Source organism: Microcebus murinus, chromosome 12, assembly GCF_040939455.1.
Source record: "Microcebus murinus isolate Inina chromosome 12, M.murinus_Inina_mat1.0, whole genome shotgun sequence".
Lineage (NCBI taxonomy): Eukaryota > Metazoa > Chordata > Mammalia > Primates > Cheirogaleidae > Microcebus > Microcebus murinus.
In genome coordinates, this window is record NC_134115.1 from 12,330,603 (window position 1) to 12,354,242 (window position 23,640).

Consider the following 23,640-nt stretch of genomic DNA (forward strand, 5'->3'; position numbering starts at 1 on the left):
AATTGGCAGAAGAAAGAATAAGCAAAATTGAAGACAGATCAATAGAGCATGCTTGTACTACTTAAAATGAGAGTACCAGAAGACAGGATACAGAGAAAGGAACAGAAGAAAAACATTCAAAGGAACAATGAGGGAGGTGGAAAGAGGTTGGGTAATGAGTATAAAGTTACAGTTAAATAGGAGGAAAAAGTTCTAGTGTTCTATTACACAGTAGGGTAACTATAAACATAATGTATTGTATATTTCAAAATAACCAGAAAAGAGGAATTTGAATCTTCTCACCACAAGGAATCAATGTTTGAGGTGATATGCTAATTACCCTGATTTGATCATTACATAGTGTATATATGTATCAAAACATCACACTGTATCCCAAAAATATGTATAATTATTATGTGTCAATTAAAAATTTAAAGAACAAAGAAACACTGGTTAAACTTCCCAAATTTATTGAAAAACACTAGGACAATCAACAACCTCCAAGCAGGATAAATGCAATGAGATCTACAAACAGATACACTGTAGTAAAAATGCTGAAAGTCAAAGATAAGGAGAAAATATTATTAATAAAAGCAAAAAGAGAAAAATAACCCATTATTTATAAGGAAACTCCAATTAGATTAGGAAGTGACTTCTCAGCAAAAATAATAGAGACAGGAAGAGAATGATAACATATTCAAAGTACTTAGAGGAAAAAACTTACAACCAAGGATCACATATCCACCAAAACTATCTTTCAAAAATGAAGGTGAAATAAAGACTTTCCCAGATAAACAAAACCTGAGAGAATTTGTTGCTAGAAGACATGCCTTACAGGAAATACTGAAGTTCTTCAAACTGAAATCAAGTAAGCCCAGAATGTAATTTGAATCCACACAATAAAATGAAGAACACTGGTATGGTAATTATGTATTTATAATGCATATATTTCTCTTTTCTTCTCATAACTGATATAAAAATCAATTGCATAAAATGATATGTACATAAATTACTATTGGGCTTACAATGCATAGACTGGTAAGATACATGTAAGATATTTGATAAGCACAGTGCAAATGAGGTATGGGAACAAAGCTGTATTAGGCTAAGGAAATAACTACATATGCTAAAGTAATAATTATAACAACACACTGAGTTTATAATACTAAGAGATATGTGTAACAATAATACCACAAAAGGGAAGAGAAGGGAATAAAGCAATACAGACAGTTCCTAACTTATGATGGTTAGATCACCATAAGTAGAAACCATAATTAAAATTTTGAATTTTGATATTTTCCCAGGTTACTGATATATGGCACAATACTCTCAAGATGCTGAACAGCAACAGTGAGCTATAGCTCCTAGTCAGCAATGCAATCACAAGGGGAAACAACCAACACTCTACAGTGTACTATGCTGCTAAGCAATGATATTCAGTAGGATAGGTATATGAAATGCATTTTTTACTTACAATATTTTCAATTTATGATGGGTTTATCAAAGTGTAACCCCATAGTAAGTCAAAGAACATATGTATAGGAGTAATGTTTCTATATATCACTGGAGTTAGTCTCAACTGATTCTGTTAAGATGCATATGGTAAACCCTAGGGCAACCACTAAAAAAATACTCAAAAAGAATAGTGGAAATAGCATCAAAGAAATTGAAATGCTACATTAGAAAATATTTATTTAAAACAAAAGAATGCAATAAAGAGAAACGGAAACCAAAAAAAGGGACATAGAGAAAACATACATTGCAGACATAAATGCAATTACGTCAACAATATTACTGGATGTGAGTAGAATAAACAATACAAAGGGCAAAGATGGACAGTCTGGCTTTAAAAAAATTATCAGTCTGGGCATGGTGCCTCATATCTGTAAAACTAGCATTTTAGAAGGCTGAGGTGGGAGGATGGCTTGAGACCAGGCATTCAAGACCAGCATGGGCAACATAGCAAGACCCCATCTCCACACATACAACAAAAAGATCCAACTATACGCTGCCTGCAGGAGACACACTTTATTTATTTATTTATTATTATTTTTTTTTTTTGAGACAGGGTCTCACTCTGTCACCCGGGCTAGAGTGCCATGACATCTGCCTAGCTCACAGCAACCTCAAATTCCTGGGCTCAGGAGATCCTCCTGCCTCAGCCTCCCAAGTAGCTAGGACTACAGGTATGCACCACCATGCCCGGCTAATTTTTTCTATATATTTTTAGTTGGCCAATTAATTTCTTTCTATTTATAGTAGAGATGGGGTCTCATTCTTGCTCAGGCTGGTTTCGAACCCCTGACATCGAGTGATCCGCCTGCCTAGGCCTCCCAGAGCACTAGGATTACAACAAGTGTGAGCCACCGTACCCGAATCTAAGACACAATTTAGATTCAAAAATACAAACAGATTAGAAGTAAAGGGATGGAAAAGATATAGCATGCAAATATGTAAAAACAAAAAAGCTCGTGTGTTGTAACTATACTGATATCAGAAAAAACAGACTTTAAAACAAGAAGGGTTATTAGAGATAAAGAGGAGCATTTTATAATAAAAAATGGTCAATCCATCAGGAAGAGTTAATTATAAATATATACAACAGAGAATCAAATTACATGAAGCAAAAACTGACAGAAATGAAGGGAGAAATAGGTAATTTAATATTAACATTAATAGTTAGAGACTTCAAACTGCCACTTTCAATAATGGGTAAAACAACTAGAAAGAAGAACAAGAAACAGAACACATAAATAACACTATAAACCAACTAGACCATAACAGACACCTATAGAACTTTCCAACCAACAATAGAATATACATTCTTCTCAAGGTCTCATAGGACAAGCCTTCATATATTTAAAAGAAAGAAAATAATATAAAGAATGTGTTCTGATTACAAAGGAATGAAATAAAAAATCAGTAGCAGAAAAACTTCAGGGAAATTCACAAATGTGGAAATTAAACAACACAGTGCTAAATAACCAATGAGTGAAAGGGAAAGAAAAAAAAAATCAAAAATGCTTCAAGACAAAATAATGTACCAGTGACTGACCTTAAAAAGAGGGATAGGGAAAAACTCCCTGACAAATAATTCAAAATAGCTGTTTTAAAGTAGTTTGGTGAACTTCAATAAAATATAAACAAACAATTCAGAAATTTATCAGAGAAATTTAACAGACTGAAATAATTTTTAAAAAATTAAACAGAAAGGTTGGAGCTAAAAAAAAAAAAAACAGTGAACAAAATGAAAAATGCAATAGAGAGCACCAAAAGCAAAATTGATCAAGCAGAGGAAAAAAATCTGTGAACTTGAAGAGAGGTTAATTAAAAATACACACTCAAAGAAGGACAAAAAGAATGAAAAGGAATATAGAAAGCTGATGGGATTTATGTGATAATATCTAAGGAGTAATGATGTATGTCACTGGTGTATGAGAGAACAGAGAAAGACAAAGTAGTACAAAGATTATTTAAAGGAATAACAGAAAACATTCCAAACCTGGAGAAAGATATAAATATCCAGGTACAGGAAGGACAAAGGGCCACAATTATTTTATTTATTGAGACAGAGTCTCACTCTGTTGCCCAGCCTAGAGTGCTGTGGCGTCAGCCTAGCTCACAGCAACCTCAAACTCCTGGGTTCAAGCAATCCTACTGCCTCAGCCTCCCGGGTAGCTGGGACTACAGGCATGTGCCACCATGCCCAGCTAATTTTTTCTATATATTTTTAGTTGGCTGATTAATTTCTTTCTATTTTTTTTAGTAGAGATGGAGTCTCGATCTTGCTCAGGTTGGTTTCAAACTCCTGACCTGAGCGATCTGCCCACCTCGGCCTCCCAGATTGCTAGGATTACAGGCGTGAGCCACCGTGCCTGGCCAAAGGTCTCCAATTAAATTCAATCTGGATAAGACTAACTCACTACATATTACAATCAAAATGTCAGGGATCAAACACAAAATGAGGATCCTGAAAGAAGTAAATTACACATAAGGGAGTACCAAAATGCCTAACATTGGAGATTGCAACACAGACCGTATAGATCAGGATAGAGTCAGATGATATATTCAAAGCACTGAAGCAAAAACAAACACACACACACACACACACACACACACACACACACACACTACTGCTAACCAAGAATACATACCCATCGAAACTGTCCTTCAGAATGAAGAGAAGATAAAGACTTTTTCAAAGAAAAGCTGACAGAATTTGTCACCACCAGGCCCATCTTACAAGGAGTGCTACAGGGAATTCTTCACAATGAAAGAAAAAGATACTAATGAATGCCACAAAAACATCTGAAAGTATATATTATAACTCACTAAGAAAATTAAGTACATAAACTCTGAATACTCTAATAAAGTAATGGTGGTGTATAAATCACTATCTTTAATATGAAGGTTAAAAGACAAATAATTACAAACAATAACTTTAAAAATATAAATTGTGATATCAAAAATTCAAAATGAGGAAAACAGAGTTAAGGAGTACAGTTTTTCTCTTTTTTCATTATTTCCTTTTTTTGCTATCAAAGTTAAATTGTTATAAGTTTAAAATAACCTTGTATAACTATGTTTTTATAAACCCTATGATAACCACAAACCAAAAATCTATAACAGATACATAAAAAAATTTAAAAATTAAAAAAACACAAGGAATCAAAACATACTACCAGAAGAAAATCCCTTAACCTCAAAGGAAAAAAGCAAGAAAAAAAGAAAGGAAGAATCTACAAAAAAACTAGAAAACAATTAAGAAAATGATAGTAGTAAGTCCTTACCTATCAATAATTACATTAAAAATAAATGGATTAAATTCTCCAACTAAAGACATAGAGTTGCAGAATGGATTTTTTTTTTAAAAAAAAGCAAGACCCAACTATATGCTGCCTACAAAAGACTCATATCACCTGTAAGGGTACACACACTAAAAATGAAGGGATGGAAAATATATTCATGCAAATGGAAACCAAAACAGAGCAGGAGTAGTTACAATTATATCAGATAAAACAGACTTTAAGTCAAAAACTATAAAAAGAGACAAAGGTCATTACATATAATAAAGGGGTCAATTCAAATAGATATGTGCACAACACTGGAGCACCTAAATACATAAAGCAAATATTAATAGATCTAAAGGTGTAGACTGTGATACAATAATAGTAGAGGACTTTAGCATCCCACTTTCAGCAACGGACAGATCACCCAGACAGAAAATCAACAAAGAAACTAGATTTAAACTGCACTCTAGACCTGCAGTCCCCAACCACTGGGCCACAGACTAGTACCAGTCCATAGCCTGTTAAGAACCATACCGCACAGCAGGAGGGGAATGGCAGGTGAGCAAAAGAAGCTTCATGTTTATTTAGATCTACTCCCCATAGCTTGCATCACCGCATAAGCTCCTGTCAGATCAGCAGCAGAATTAGATTCTCATAGGAGTGTGACTCCTACTGTAAACTGCACTTGCAAGGGAACTAGGTTGCACACTCCTTATGAAAATCTATGCCTAAAGATCTGAGGTGGAGGCCGGGCGCTGTGGCTCACGCCTGTAATCCTAGCTCTTGGGAGGCCGAGGCGGGCGGATTGCTCAAGGTCAGGAGTTCAAAACCAGCCTGAGCAAGAGCGAGACCCCGTCTCTACTATAAATCGAAAGAAATTAATTGGCCAACTGATATATATATAAAAAAAAAAAAAAAATTAGCCGGGCATGGTGGCACATGCCTGTAGTCCCAGCTACTCGGGAGGCTGAGGCAGAAGGATCACTTGAGCCCAGGAGTTTGAGGTTGCTGTGAGCTAGGCTGACGCCACGGCACTCACTCTAGCCTGGACAACAAAGCGAGACTCTGTCTCAAAAAAAAAAAAAAAGATCTGAGGTGGAGCTGAGGTGGTGATGCTAGCACTGGGCAGCGGCTACAAATACAGATTATCATTAGCAGAGAGTGTACAATAAATGTAATGTGCTTCAATCATTCCAAACCATCCCTCTACCCCATCTGTGGTTCTGTGGAAAAATTGTCTTCCATGAAATTGGTCCCTGGTACCAAAAGGGTTGGGAACCACTGCTCTATACCATATGGATCTAACAGATATTTACAGCAACTCCTAAAGAATACACATTTTTCTCAACTACATAAAGTTTGAATTTTCCAGGATAAATCATATGTAAGCCCACAAAATAAGTCTTAACAAATTTAAAAATATCAAAATCATATTAAGTATCTTTTCTGGCAATTATGGTATAAAACTAGAAATCAATAACAGGAGAAACCTTAGAAATTTTATAAATACATAGAAATTAAACAACATGCTCCTAAATAACTAATGGTTCAATAAATAAAATAAAAGGTAAATTAAAAATTTTCTTGAGCAAATGAAAATGGAAACACAACATATCAAATCCTATGGGATACAGCAAAAGCAATTCTATGAGAGAATAAATGCCAACTCTCAAAAACAACCCTACAGCCCAAACTTTCAGATATATTAAATGCAATTGCCCTAAAAAAGGACAGATCTCCTATTAAACATTAATATTAATATTTTAGGAGGGACCTGTTGATAATAAAACAAATGAAAGGTAAATGAGACCAAGGTGTCAATGACAGGAGAAATGAGAAGATCTCAAAGACAAATTCTGCCTAGAGCCAACCTAGCCTACTCCAAAACATTTAATCTGTTATTTCTGGAATATCCAGTTTCTAAAGGGTAGAGTACAGAACCAATAAAACAGTCTCTGCTATTTATTACAGAGGATTAACCAAATAACTTGATCATTCTGTGATTGTTGCCTTGATTCTAAACCCACTCTCCAAAGTCCTGTTTCAAACACTCTGTCTTTCTAAAAGACCACTTTATTTACTGAAAATGTAGGTTCATGTAAATTTGTCTAAACATAAAAGGGTATGCTATACTCACTATGTTCTAATCATAATGTTAGATGCAAACAACTCACTTTACAAAAAATAAAAATTTAATAAATGGCAACAATTTAACTATTTTGAGCTGCCAGTAGGGATAAAGTCAAACCTTTTCTAAAAACCTGAACAACTACTTATGAGGAACCCCTGCCTCTCTCTTTTCATCTAATAAACGTCAGTATAACAGACTGATTAAGGAGGCTGGTTCTAGAGGCAAACTGCCGAAGTTTGAATCTCCACTCTACAACATACTAGCCATGTGACCTGGGGAAGTCATTTAATTACTCTGTGCCTCAGTTTCTGCATCTGTAAAATAGGGAAAACTTACTAGGGTTGCTGTGAATGGTAATAATACGTATTTATTACACAGAAAGCAGTTAGAACTGTGCCTAGCACATTGTAAGTACTCAATGTTAACTATTTTTTTTATCATCAGTTATTACATTTCTAATAAGAAGAAACCAGCCAGGCATAATGGCTCATGCCTATAATCCTAGCACTTTGGGAGGCCAAGGAGGGAGGATTGCTTGAGGCCAGGAGTTCGAGACTAGCCTGGGCAAGAGCAAGACCCCATCTCTATAAAAGAATAGAAAAATTAGCCAGGTGTGGTGGTGCATGTCTATAGTCTCAGCTACTCTGGAGGCTGAGGCAGGAGGATCACTTGAACACAGGAGTTTGAAGGTTCAGTGGGCTATCATCACTCCATTGAACTCTAGCCAGGGTAACAGAGAGAGGAAGAAGGAAGAAGAAGGAAAAAAAAGAAAAAGAAAAAGAAAAAAAAAATGATAGCTTTCTCCAAAATTTCTCTACTAGACAGAAATAATCTCACTTGGCAAGCCTAAATGCCTGTCAGCAAAACTGCTCATGAAAGCCAGGGAGTCAACAGTTAGTGTAAGCAACAATGTCCTGGACAGGCTGTGCACCACACAAACCTGAAAGCTCTAAAGTTGTTTACTTTAGTGTCCCACAAATACTAGAGCCAGAGGTTTCAAGATTTTGCTAAGCCAATTCCTGTTACATTCAAAATATGGTAATATAAAATTGTCTGGTAGGCTGTCAAATAGCGGGTTGTATAAACACTAGTTTACAACAAAAATGACTGGAAAAGTGGTTCATATTGGTTATATTAAATTATATTTGAGGCCTTTATTTTTCTAGCTGTAAATAATAGGGAAAAGAGTCTACTTGAGAGTAAGACTCAAATTTAAATGAATTGTAAATTTTTCAACATAACTTGGAAACATCAGTTCAGCTTCTTTTTATGTGCAAGACCAAACACAGTACAATTTATAACTTGAAATCCAAACATATCACTAGCAAACTGGGTCCCAATCCCAGCTCTGATCCACACAGCACTATTAGCTGTGTGGCCCAAAATATTTCCTTTCTCTATAAATGAAAAGCATAATGATATATACCAATCTTACAGAACAAAAAAGATTAAATGAGATAAATATTAAAAATAAACAGTAGTTGCAGATGTTAATAAACACAGCAAAATATTTACTGGAGCATTAGGTATAGGCCAGAGATGTCTATTTTGAACATGTGACTATCTTATACTATCACCCTTCCAAGTTGGTGTCACTGCCTAGTTCTTGAACTGTCTCTAAATATAGAGATTACATTTGCTATTATTTCTAAGAGACCTAAAACATTATCTTTGGCCATTAAACACAAAAACCTTAATTATCAATCTTCCACTTTATTCTTTATAGGTAAAAAGAATTTGCTAAATAAATGGCGGTACCATAGAAGAAAACAAAAGAAACTACAACAAAAAATCTAATTATCTAGATTAAACAAAACAAAAACACAAGAAAACAATTTTAATGCCCATACTGATTAGTTGCCCTATAATACATTATGGACAACATTAGAAAAGACAAGAGGAATATAAAAGTGTGGAAGGAAGATCAAGAGTTCTGTTTCACTATTCTAACTTTAAGACTGTGAAAGAAATACATGAATCTTTCATTTCAATGCACCTAAGAATATACTAAAGCTAAAAGAAGAATATACTAAAGCTAAAACAAGTTGCTAAAATCACAGAGGAATTGTGTCAAAACTTGCTTTATTTATTGTGATGAAAATCTTTTTCAAAAGCAATTACATAATTCCTGCCTTTTTAAAAAGAGCATCCTAAAATCTGGATGACGTGTGGGCTGGCCACTATTAAGAATTGCTATTCAGTTTTGTAATATAAAAATGCCTTTGGGGACCACTAGGGTATGTATGGCTCTTTGCCCCTACCTTAAATGGCCCCAGGTGACTATACACTTTTTACATGTTTATTGGTGCCTTATGTTTTAATATGGAAACATGCTAAGGAATTAGAAATCATCCATTGTTACTGGCATTTTTCAAAGTTTACTTTTTCAAAGAGAACATGGATATATCATTATAAATCATCTTAAACACTAAAAATAATTCATTCCTGATTCATCTCTATAAAAATGCATCAAATATATTAAGGTTATTAGAAAAAGCAAATAGGTTCCTCAAGAGAATTTCCCAATCTACTGAAATAATAATAATTATTATTAATACAGTATGTAGCTAGCACTTACATAGTGCTTATTCTATGCCAAGGACAATTATAGGTACCATAAACATATCTCAATCCCCACAATCTCATCATACAGATGAGGAAACTAAGGCAAAGAAAGATAACTATTTTTCCCAAGGTCACACATCTTACAAGAGATGGAGCCACTCACTGAGAAACACATCACATGTTCATCCTCATCATAAATCACTGATGACATGTCACAAAAGGAAATGAAGTTTGAATACAAAAAGTAACTTTGTTGTTGGTTTTATCTATATCAAAAGCAAAATTTTTCAGCAACCTCAATCTAAAATCCTTTGGCTTCTTAAAGAGGAACTATTATTGTTTCTGAGCATTTTCAGTCCTTATTTGTGTCCTTCTTGCCAAATTCCTCAAGTCTCTCCAACAGTGCCTTCCCATTCCACATCATCAGAGTCAGCAGTCTCATTCTGAGATTCTCAGTGGGTCCTTCTATTGTCAGAGGCAATGTCTCTGTCTGCTGTTTCTATTTAAACATCCCAAATTTACCCACCCAAACTTCTGTGGGGAAACCACAGACTGTATTTGCCTCTGCCAAAGGATAAAGGTAGCAAAATGTTTTCCGCAGACTTAAAAGAATTCCATTTGTCAAATCAATCTGATGATGCTGAATGAACTAAATATTTTCATCTGAGTGCCTTATCACCTGCTATTTAATGAAATTGCATAATTGCCAAAATGGAAACCATTCAAATTGCCCTTCAAGGAGTTAAACTAAAAAAAATTTTTTTGTTTAAAACAAAAAGGCAGACATATTCTAGAAAGGAGCTGCAGAGAACAATGTTTCTGCAAAATTTTTAATCTCAATAAATTCAAGATAAATATCCAAGGTAAAGAATTTGGTATGGATTTTTTTTTATCTTGTTATATTGCCCAGGCTGGTTGTGAACTCCTGGCCTCAAGGGATCCTCTCGCCTCAGCCTCCTGAGTAGCAGGGTCACAGGCGCAAGCCACTGTGCCTGGCTGGATTTTTTTTTATGCCACCATTGCTATATGGTAGTAAAATCAGTTTCTCCAGTTGATAAGGTTCCCCCATTTTCCCAAATTCGATTCATACTTTCTCTAAAAAGCTCTGAAATTTTATCAGCAACACAGATTCAAATTCTCAGTTCCTAATAATCTCTGTATAGAACAAAAACTTTTTCTCACATAAAAATAAAATATTTGGCATTTAATATTAATGAATGGGAAAACAAATTGTTTCTTTTATCTAAAAACATTCTTGCTTTCTCTAAGACACAGATTATCTCAAGAAGAAAAATTTGTAAAGTAAGGTTTTATTTAGAATTTTGTTGTCCAAGTAGATGTCTTTTTTATACAAGGTGATCTGTCCAAGACCATATGTAGCAGAAAATTAAACTCTTAATAGTTATAGATAAGATGTTGATGCATTTTACTTATCTGCCCATGCACTTAAAAACACTGGACCATTTCAAAGCCATGAGTTAATCTTAGCATACACTGATACAAACTCCATTGACAAGTTGTGCTTTCATACAAGTATCCATGGGATTGTGTTTTGTTTTGGTTTTTTTTTTTTTGAGACAGAGTCTTGCTTTGTTTCCCAGGCTACAGTGAGTGCCGTGGCATCAGCCTAGCTCAGAGCAACCTCAAACTCCTGGGCTCAAGCAATCCTTCTACCTCAGCCTCCCAAGTAGCTGGGACTACAGGCATGCACCACCATGCCCGGCTAATTTTTTCTATATGTATGTTAGTTGGCCAATTAATTTCTATTTATAGTAGAGACAGGGTCTCGCTCTTGCTCAAGCTAGTTTAGAACTCCTGACCTTGAGCAATCCGCCCGCCTCGGCCTCCCAGAGAGCTAGGATTACAGGCGTGAGCCACCACGCCCGGCCCATGGGATTGTGTTTTATGTGAATTTTTCATGTGTTCTCATAATAAGTCAACTGAGTCCCAGAACTTGGCTCATGGATTCCATGTATTTCATTCTGGCCTCTGGTAAGTATTTCCTATCCTCTTCCATCCTGATTAGTTTGCTGAGCATTTGCATCCAGTGCTTCTATTTGATTAGACATATGGCATTTCACTCTCTCTTTTTTATTTCTAATGATTCTTCTCTTTCTTCATTGTTTTCTGTTCCTCTTAAGAGTGTCATTTCAATCTATGGTTTGTTTATACTTTTATATATTATTGTTTCCTACAGTTTCTCAGAGTTACTACACAGGATTTAGTGGGTTTATTTTTCTGAAACTTTCAAATATCTGGTTAGGTAAATAATGCTTAGAAGCACAAATTCTTATAATAAATAGCACTATCTATATGTCTCTTGCCAATGACAGTATATACAAATTAACAGGTATGATTTTTATGCAGTCATTGAGCATTTGCATATCCAATGGTTGGAGTAGGAACCTAAAAACCATGCAAGCGAACCTTTAGAAAATACATATGACTATTAAGAGATCATACCATAAAAAGGTAGTCATCTTTCATACTTATATTTTACAGGGGAATAATAATTTTGGGTGTTAACATCTAAAGTTAAGGCTTATGATTGTGCTAAAACTCATAAATTATTCTTAGCCACAAAACTAATATAAATTCAAATCATATGAATAAATTTTCTATTGTTCTTTCAAATTAAAAATTTATTTTTAAATTTTTAACGGCAACTGTGCCACACACCTTTTAGAATAAAGTTCAGATATGCCTGAAGCTTATGCCTTTTGAAAGATTACGTGCAGAAAACTGGTCTTCGTGCCATCCAATCTTGCAGTAAACTCTGAAGAATGTTTGGGGATTGCTGTGCATCAGTTAATTCTACCTCCTGAGTTGGCAGGCATGTCAATGGGTTCCAGAACAATAACATTCTAACACAGGGAAGGTGACTGAGCAGAAATGTATAAGACCTCATTAGAACTGCTAAAGGGGCTTCCCAAGCCTTTTAGATCTTTTGAGTAATCCTGCAGGATATGAGAAACAATGCTTCTGTCCATTATCATGTATGCTTTATCTTGACCCATAGATTGCCAAATCTTTTGCTATTAAGGAAATTCAATATCTTCCAAGTATATCCAATGATATCTTTCTGTTAGCATAGCACTATTCCATTTTGACCAACATACACATTAATCCACAGATCTAAGAATCCTGATTAATCCCAAGAAGGACACATGACTTATTTTAGGTTCCCCTAGAAGCAGATCTTGAGAAAAGAATTTGACTGGAGGTAGCTTAGACAGTAAAGGGAACACTATTGAAGAAGTGGAGAAGTTAAGCCAACTACCAGACTGGGTAGGTAACTAGAGCTCAGTCCAAGAAGATCTCTGGGAGCTGACTTCTAAATACCAGGAAATGGAAAGAGTCTCAATGTTTTGAATAAAACTTCTAACCCAGTACTCTACACAGAGCAAAAATATCTTTTAAAGATGAAGATGTAATAAAAAACATTATTAGGCTGGGCAAGGTAGCATTTACCTGCAATCCCAGCTATTTTGGAGGCTGAGGAGAGAGGACTGCTTGAGCACAGGAGTTCACAATCAACCTGAGCAACATAGCGAGATCTCATCTTAATTTAAAAAAAAAATTATCAGGCAGATTAAAAAGTAGAAGAATGAACCAGCAAACTAGAAAAGAAAATCCTGAGGCATCTCCTTCAGGTAGAAGCAAAATTAATCCAGGGGGAAGGTAAAAGGTAGAATAAATAAGAAAGATCAAAGGAAAATGCAATTACATATTTAAATGAAGAAAAACTCACAATAGCAAAAGCATGTAACCCAGAGAGGAGTTAAACTTTTATAAACTCCTTGCATTGTCCAAGAGAAGAAGAAAGGAAGTTTTAGACTTTTAGAAATTAAATATGTATGTTATTCCTAAGATAAGCATTAAAGAATAGACACAGAATAGCTGCAGCTAAAAGAAAGTAGGAAATAAGAGGCAGATTTAAATACAGATATGTCACTAGTCACATTACGTATAAATATACTACATGATCTAGTTTTAAAAAAAGATGATCATATTGGATATTTAAAATCCACACATAAAGTGTTTATCAGAGAAGCAACTAAAACTTAAGGATAATGAAAAGCTGAATACAGAAACTGTTTATCATGCAAACATTAACAAAAATAAAGCTGGGGTAGCTATTTCTATTAAACAAAACGGGAATACATCAAAAATCGTTATTAGAGAAAGAGGGTCACTTCACAATTATAAAATTCAATTCGCCAGAAAAGCATAATAATTTTAAATTTGTATGCACCAAATAATACAATGTTAAACTACATAAAGCAAAAATTGACAAAACTTCAAGAAAAAGCAGAACAGTTCTACAATCAAAACAAATGGGATGTACAAATGTTACATGAGTCAGAAAAAAAAAAAAAAACAAATGGGATACAATTAAAACATTTACATCTGTAAGTGTGTATATTTTTTAAAAGGCTTAAAAATTAATGAACTCTAACTTTACATCACATACAAAATTAACTAAAACTGGATCAAAGACCTAAATATAAGAGCTAAAGCTATAAAACTTAGCAGAAAACATAGGGCAAAATCTTCATCGTACTGGAGTTGGAAATTATTTCTTGGATATGAATCAAAAGCACAGGTAACAAAAGAAAAAAACGATAAAATGGACTTCATAAAAATTTTAAAATTATTTAAAAGTATCAAGGGATACTTACTATTAAGAGAGTGAGAAGATAACTCAGAATGGGAGAAAAATATTTATAAATTATATATCTGATAAGGAATTAATATTCAGAATATGTAAAGAACTCCTAAAACTCAATAACAAAAAAAAGACTGATTAAAAAATGGGCAAAGGACTTAAATAGACATTACTCTAAGAAGATATACAAATGGTCCAATAAGTACATGAAAAAATGTTCAACTAATCATTAAGGAGATGCAAATGAAAACTACAATGAGATATCACCCCACACCTATTAGGATGGCTATCACCCAAGAACAAACAAACAAACACAAAATAACAAGTGTTGGTGAGTGGTGCTGTTATAAAGAAACTGGAACTCTTATTGGTGGGACTGTAAAATGGTGCAGCCAACTATGGAAAACAGGATGGAAGTTCCACAAAAAATTAAAAATAGAATTATAATATGATCTAGCAATTCCACTTCTGGGCATGTATCCAAAAGAACTGAAAGAAAGAACCAGAACATGTACTCCCATATTCACGGCCACTTTATTCACAATATCAAAATGGTAGAAACAACCCAAATGTCCATCAATGGATGAAAGGATATACAAAATATGGTATATACATACAATGGAATACTATTCAGCCTTTAAAACGAATGAAATTCTGACATGCTACAACATGAATGAACCCTAAAGACATTATGCTAAATGAAATAAACTAGACACAAAAGAACAAATATTGTATGATTCCACTTATATGAGGTATATAGAACAGTCAAATTCATAGAGACAAAAAGTAGAATGGTGGTTATCAGGGGCAAGAGAAGGGTGAAATTGAGAGTAATTATTTAATGATGGTTATTGACGGCTAGAGGAAGGTGAAATGGAGAGGAGTTATTTAATGAGTGTAGTTGTTTCATTTGGGGAAGATGAAAAAGTTCTGGAGACAGATGGTAATGGTAACACAACAATCTGAGTGTGCTTAATGCCACTGAATTGTATACTTAAAAATTGTTAAAATGGTAAATTTTATGTTATGTATATTTTACTATAATAAAACATCCAAAAAAAATATTAGGGGAAAAATAATGTCAGGGGTAAAAAAGAGAAGAATCAAAAAAATAATAAAAGGAAAAAGTATTAGATTACTCCTCTAAAGAAACAATTCAAAAAAAGTTTGAAATCCTGTTATGAATCTTTATGAACAAAATTGTCTCCTAAATATGAAGTATCTTATGGAAGAAATATGTTCCAAATAAGACATTTGTCAATACTACTGAAGTATACTACAGGGAAAAATACAACTAAAAGATTTAAGTGACTTTCAGGCCTTAATTGTCATACCAGTCAAAATCATCTGTAAAATTAGTGATATAATGAAAAATAACAACTGTTGGCATGTGTGCAGCAATCAGAACCTTCATACATTGCTTGTGAGAATGTAAAATATTACAGCCACTGTGGAAAACAGTTTGGTGGTTCTTCAAAAATTACCATATGACCCAGAGATTCTACTCCTAGGTATATACTCAAGAAAACTGAAAACAAGTGTTCCAACTAAAACTTGTACACAAATATTCACAGCAGCATTATTCATAATAGCCAAAAAGTGGGAACAACCCAAATGTTTATCAATTGTTGAATGGACAAGCGAATGTAGTATATTCACACGATGGAGTATTACATAGGCATAAAAAGGACTGGACACATGCTACAATATGGATGAACCTTAAAAACATTATGCTACATGAAAGAAGCCATAAAAATCAGCATATATTATATGAGTCTATTTATATAAAATGTCCACAATAGAAAAATCCAGAGACAGAAGGTTAGCAGTTGTCAGTGAGTTTGGTGAGGGCTAAAGAGGAATGGGGAGTGACTGCTTAATGAGCATGAAATTTCTTTTTAGGATGATGAAAATGTTTTGGAATTAGATAGTGATGATTATTGCAGAACAATATTAACGCATTAAATGTCCCTGAATTGTACATGTTAAAATACATAAAATAGTAAATTTTATGTTATGTGAATTTAACTTCAATTTTAAAACCTAGTCATATAAAATTCTACCATTAAAATCAACTCCAGGCCGGGCGCAGTGGCTCACGCCTGTAATCCTAGCACTCTGGGAGGCCGAGGCGGGCGGATTGCTCAAGGTCAGGAGTTCGAAACTAGCCTGAACAAGAGTGAGACCCCGTCTCTACTATAAATAGAAAGAAATTAATTGGCCAACTAATATATATAGAAAAAATTAGCCGGGCGTGGTGGCGCATGCCTATAGTCCCAGCTACTCGGGAGGCTGAGGCAGGAGGATTGCTTAAGCCCAGGACTTTGAGGTTGCTGTGAGCTAGGCTGATGCCATGGCACTCACTCTAGCCTAGGCAACAAAGCGAGAGACTGTCTCAAAAAAAAAAAAAAAAATCAACTCCATATTATATCGCATTATTACTACAAAAGAATGAATCATCTATTTATTGAACTCAGAGGCATCGAAGTGATACTGACTAATAATAATGTTGTACATTACCACTCATGCTTTATGGTTCCACCCAAGATAGAACATACCAGAGAGCAGGTTATAAACTTTCAGCAGGCTCCTTTTGACCTTGTGGTGGCCTTCAGCAACAATATTAACGAACAAAACAGGTGGTGGGGAAAGGCATAAGAGATAGTTATAAACCATACCACAAAAAGCTTGAAAGAGAACAAAGAAAGCATGTTCCAATTCATCAATACATCACAAGTGATAAAGATGTCAGTTAGCAACTTCTAATACTAGACCATTTCACTGGAGTTATGAACATCCCCTACAGCTTATTCACATTCTTCAACATTGTCTCCATCTCTGTCACTATGTGGAGCACATTTCTAGTCTATCACATCTTCATCTTCTGTAGCTCAAGAGGAAATCTGTCCCTAGCACTATGATTGGTTTATGCTTCACATTAACTTTGTATTACACAGAGAAAAGCAAGTCTTAAAATTATGGAATCAAACTTTGCACACACTAAAGGTTATTTTAAAAGCTTACTAGTACCTTCAATACTTGTTTGAGATTTTTATCCATGCATCTGGCTTTCCACAGAATGGTATTTTCATAAAGAATAATGGACTTCCTCTTCGTATCCTCAGGGTACAAAGAGAGTAGGGACCGCGTATTTATACCAGATGAAATAGACTTTAAGTCAAAAATCAACACAAGAGACAAAGGAGGTCCTTATATATTGATAAAGGGATCAATTCATCAAGAGGATATAGTACTTGTAAAAATATACATACCAACTTTGGAGCAGATAAATACATAAAATATAATAAATATTAACAGAACTGAAAGGATAAACAGACAACATGACAACAGTAGGGGACTTCAATACCTTACTTTTAACTTTTTTGGATGAATCATCTAGACAGAAAATCAATAAGAAAATAGCAGGCTTGCACAACACCGTAGACCAAATGAACCTAGCAGACATATACAGAGCATTCCATCCAAGAGCAACAAAATACACATTCTTCTCAAGTGCACATGGAGCATTAAACATGAGAGATCATATGTTAGGCCACAAAACAAATCTTTACAAATTTAAGGAGGCTGAAATCACATCAAGTATTTCTTTTGGCCACACAAACATGATACCGGAAATCAATCAGAGGAAGAAAATTGGAAAATTCACAAATGTAGAAAATAACACATTCCATAAAAGCCAATGGCACAAAAAAGAGATCAAAGGAAAATGAAAAAATATCTCAAGGAAAAAATGGAGATATGATATACCAAAACTTATGGGATGTAGCAAAAGCAGTTATAAGAGGAAGTTTTATAGCAATAAATGTTTACATTAAGAAAAACAAAAAATGTCAAATCTTTACACCTCAAAGAACTAGAAAAACAGTAAGAAACAAAGCAGAATGAAGACAATAATAAAGATTAGAGCAAAAATAAATGAAATAGAGACTAGAAAAGGCCAACAAAACACTGAGTTGGTTTTTTGAAAACATAAACAAAACTGACTAACCTTTAGCTAGACTAATAAAAATAGAGAGGAGACAAATAGAATTATAAATGAAAAGGGACATTACAACCGATACCACAGAAATATAAAGGATCATAAGAGACTACTATTCACAATTTTGTGCCAATGAATTAGATAACTTAGAAGAAATGGATAAATTCCTAGAAACATATAACCTACAAGATTGAATCATGAAGAAACAGAAAACCTGAACAGACAAATTACAACTAAAGAGATTGAAATAGTAATCAAGAACTTTCCAACAAAGAAAATCCCAGGACTAGATGGCTACACTGGAGAACTCTACCAAACATTTAAAGAATTAACACCAGTGAACTGGGCACAGTGGTGCACACATATAGTCCCAGCTCTTTGGGAGGCTGAGGGGGAAGGATTGCTTTAGCCCAGGACTTCAAAACAAGCCTGGGCAACAAGCAAGACCCCATCTCTTTACAAAAAAATGAATGAATAAAAAATTTAAAACAAGAATTAACACCAATCCTTCTCAAACTATTCTAAAAAAATGAAAAAGGAGGGAACATTTCCAAACTCATTCTACCAGACCAGCATTACCCTAACACCAAAGTCAGAAAACGACACTAAAAGAAAATTACATGCCAATATCCCTGATGAACTCAGATGCAAAAATTCTTCAGCAACATACTAGCAAACAGAATTCAATGGCACATAAGAAGAATCATGTACCATGATCAAATGGGACTTGTACCTGAGTTGGAAGGGTGATTCAACATACCCAACAGTAATACAATGAAAGACAAAAATCATATGATCATCTCAACAGATGCAGAAAAATCCTTGAAAAATTCAACATCCTTTCATGATAAAAAAAAATCCTCAACAATTTAGATATAGAAGGAATGTACCTCAACACAATAAAGGCCACATATGACAGACCCACAGCTAATATCACACCAAATAGTGAAAAGTTGAAAGCTTTTCCTCTAAAATCTGGAACAAGACTAGATTGCTCACTCTTACCACTCCTGTTCAGCACAGTATTGGTAAGTACTAGCCAGAGCAATTAGGCAAGAGAAAGAAATAAAGGGCATCCAAAGTGGAAAGAAAGAAGTCAAACTGTCCATGTTTGCTGATGACATGAGCTTTTACACAGAAAAGCCTACAGATTCCACCAAAAAAAGTGTTAGAACTAATGAACAAATCCAGTAAAGTTGAAGATACAGAAATCAACAAACAAAAATCAGTAATGTTTCTATACATAAAATATTAATAAGCAAACTTTCTGAAAAATAAATCAAGAGAACATTCCCATTTAAAACAGCTACCAAAAAAGAAAATACCTTGCAATAAATTTAACCAATGAGATGAAAGATCTCTGCAATGAAAACTATAAAACATTGATGAAAGAAATTGAAGATGATGCAAATAACGGAAAGCTATCCCATGTTCATGGATTGGAAGAATTCGTATTTTTTAAAAGTCCATATTACCCAAATCAATCTACAAATTCAATACAATTTCTATCAAAATACCAATGATAATCTTCCCAGAAATGAGAAAACAATTCTAAAATTTGTATGGAACCACTAAAAACCCCGAACAGCCACAGCAAGGTTGAACAAAAAGAACAAAGCTAGAAGCATAACACTAGCTGACTTCAGAATATACTACAAAACAACAGAAAGCAAAACAGCTTAGTAATTAACAAAGAAACACATATAGATTAATGGAACAGAATAGAGAACCCAGAAATAAATCCACGCATTTACAGCCAAATGAATTTTGATAAATGTACCAAGGACAAACATCAAGAAAAGGACAGTCTCTTCAGTAAATGGTGCTGGGAAAACTGGATATCCACATGCAGAAGAATGAAACTAGACCTTATCTCTCACTACTTACAAAAATCAATTCAAAATGAATTAAAGACTTAAATGCAAGATCTGAAACTATGAAAACATGCTAGAAGAAAACATAGGGGAAATGCTTGATGACATTGGTCAGGCAAGGATTTTTTTAGATAAGACCTCAAGAGCACAGGCATCAAACACAAAAATAGACAAATTATATTAAACTAAAAAGCATCAGTGCAGCAAAGGAAACAATCAACAGAGTGAAGACACAACCTATGGAATGGGAGAAAATATCTGCAAACTATGCAATCTGGGAAGGTATTAATATCCATAATATATAAGCAACTCAAACAATTCAATGCCAAATAAATAAATAAATAATAACCTGATTTTGAAAATGAGCAAAGGACCTGGAACCTAATTTTCACCAAAGACGACATACATACCGCCAATAGGTATTTGAAAAGATGTTCAACATCAGTAATCATCAGAGAAATGCAAATCAAAACCACAAAACCACCTCACACCTATTAGGATGGATATTATAACAAGTGTGAGTGAGGATGTGAAGAAAAGGAAACCATAGTATACTGTTAGCAGGAATGTAAATTAGTATAGCCATTATGTAAAACAGTATGGAAGTTCCTCAGAAAGTTAAAAATACAACTGCCATATGATCCAACAGGCCCACTTCAGGGTATATATCCAAAGAAATTGGAATCAAGACCTTGAAGAGCGATCTGTACTTCCATGTTCACTACAGCATTACTTACAGAAGACAAGATATGGAAACTACCTAAATATTCACTGATGGATGAATGGATGAAGAAAATGTGAGATATAGATATATCTGTGTATATAACAGAATATTATTTAGCTTTAAAAAAGAAAGAAAATTTATAATTTGTAACAATATGGATGGACATGAAGGGCATTATGCTAAGTAAGATAAGCCAAATGCATGCAGAAAGACAGCTATTACACTTGTACTTTAGATTCACTTGCACATGGAATCTAAAACAGCCAATCTCATAGAGGTAAAGAATAGAATGGTGGTTGCCAAGGAATGGTGGGAGGAGGAAATGGAGAGGTGATGGTTAAAAGATACAAAGTTTCAGTTCTGAAAGAGAAATAAGTTCTGGAAATGTACTATATTGCACAGTGCCTATAATTAACAATAATATTGTGTTGTATACTTAAACTTTGCTCAAAGAAGGCCAGGCACAGTGGCTCATGCCTATAATCCTAACACTTTGGGAGGCCAAGGCAATAGGATTTTTGAGGCCAAGAGTTTCAGACTAGCCTGAGCAAGAGTGAGACCCCTTCTCTACAACAATTAGCCAGCCATGGTGGTACATACATGTAGTCAGCTATTTGGGAGGCTGAGGCAGGAGGATCGCTCAAGCCCAGAAGTTTGAGGTTGCAGTGAGCTATGATTATGCCACTGCACTCTAGCCTGGAAGACAGTGAGACGTTGTCTCAAAAAAAAAAAAATTTATTTTCGCTAAAAGAGCCAGGTGTGGTAACACACACCTGTAGTCGACCTACCTACTTAGAAAGCTGAGGTAGGAGGATCACTTGAGACCAGAAGTTATGGGCTACAGTACACTATGCCCATGAGGTGTCCACACTGAGTCCAGCATCAATATGGTGACCTCCTGGGAGTGAGGTGCCATCAGGTTGCCTAAGAAGGGGTGAACCAGCACAGGTCAGAAACGGAGGTCAAAACTCTCCTGCTGATCAACAGTGGGATCATGCCTGTGAATAGCCACTGTACTTCAGCCTAGGCAACATAGCTAGTCCTTGTCTCTTAAAAAAAAAAAGGAAAATTTTGTTAAAAGGGTGAACCATTTATTGTATTCTTACCATACACACATGAAAAAATAATAATAATAATAAAAGGGACAGGAAGAAACTTTAGGTGATACATACACTTATGGCCTTCATGGTGGTGATGGTTTCATGGGTGCATACTTATCCCCAAACCCACTGAGATGTATACATTAAATATGCATACCTTTTAATATGCCAATCAGACCTCAATAAAGTGATTTTTAAAAAACAAATGCACGTTAAATCTCAAAATATCAAGGATCTTGATATTAAAACCCCTCTATCACACTCTAATTTAAAATAACATAAGGATCACGATATAGAGACACTAAAGTTAGTGTCTAACTTTATCTCTTTGTCTCTATTTTTCTATTGCTCTTTTAGTTCCCACGTCAAATGCATAAATCTTTATTAGGCATTGTTTTTCTTATATAAGGGTAATTCATTTGGATTTTATAGCACAGTTATAATAGAGCATAAATTAGGAATTATACATCTTTACTGGATTATAATAATTCAAACATATGAGTTTGGATGTAAAGACAGAAAGTGAAGAAAATGCAGGTAGGGTGTACTGAGTCAGCCGAACAAGCACAGGTCATATGTTGGGACAAGACTGGGCTGGCTTTACAAATGGAGTGTACACCAAAATGAAGAACATCAAACACGAACACTGGCATTCACATTCAAGATATTCACAACTAGACTGTGACAGGCAGCTCCTGTCCACAGAATACCTTATGGTATGTTATGTCTAAAATTTTCCAAAATCGCAATAAGGCCCAAAGGCAACTCATGGCTTTTGTGGATTCAGGAGTAATGTATCATGACTCTAATCAATCCTCTTAAAAAAAAAAAAAAACTCTTAAAATCTCTTTCCTTTCAAACAGTAACATTAGTCATAGTCACTGGTCTTGAAATACAAACTAAGTTGCAAAGTGAGAAGTGTTATACAGTACAGGGGACTAGGTGGAGCGCTTAACCCAGACTTAGGGTGTCAGGGAAGGTTTCCAGAAAAAGACACCCAAAACTGAGACCTGAACGATACATGGAGCTTCACCAAGTGAACAGTAGATAGTGTGTTCCAGGCAGAGGAATGGCATGTATAAAAGACTGAAGCAAGAGAGCCTTGGACAAAGTATAGACTAACAAGACATAAGGCAAAATTGTTTTAGAATCCTGCCAAAATCAGGGATGACTCCCTTCTCTAGGTGCCCACATTAACTTCTTTTTTTCATAATGGAGATAAACATTGTAGGGCGTCTACAAATAGAAATCAGCCGAAGGATTACTCTACTGATGCTTTTGTATTTTGATCTCACCATTTTTATCCCTCTACTAGTGACCTGCCAGCCTGCCTTCATTCCTTCCTTCCTCCCTCCCTTCCTTTCCCAAGACTTTTAGGGACCACACTCTCTTAGGGAAAGACATTGAGGCCCACAGCTTCTGTTGGCATATCTGGGCAACTGCTTCAAAGTGTGCAGATGCTGATTCTTTTATTACTTCTGGTGAAAAATGATAGACTGGTGTATACCTAATCACCTACATTACTTTGAGTAAGGTTCATTAGACAAGTTCTCTCTAGTTTGTAATAAACACATTAAAACAACATCAAGTATAATGTCTACATAGAGATTTTCAAAAGAATCTGACAACTATTACATGTTTTCTCCTTTTGTAGCAAAGGAGAAACACAAACATATGTATGTGTTTTAGAAGAGGGGCACATAGATCTGACTATGGTTTATTAATGGACAGTAAGTCACAAAATATCTTGCTTCTCACAAGAAAAGAAAGTATCATGAATAAGGATTGGTGGACTTCCGGCTACAATT

At 34.8% G+C, this 23,640-nt stretch overlaps 1 protein-coding gene across 2 annotated transcripts in view; it reads right to left on the bottom strand.

The window, feature by feature from the left end:
* FANCC (FA complementation group C) overlaps positions 1–23,640 on the bottom strand; it is a 257,374-nt gene that overhangs the window by 209,119 nt on the left and 24,615 nt on the right. The gene's annotated exons all lie outside the window — the stretch shown is intronic.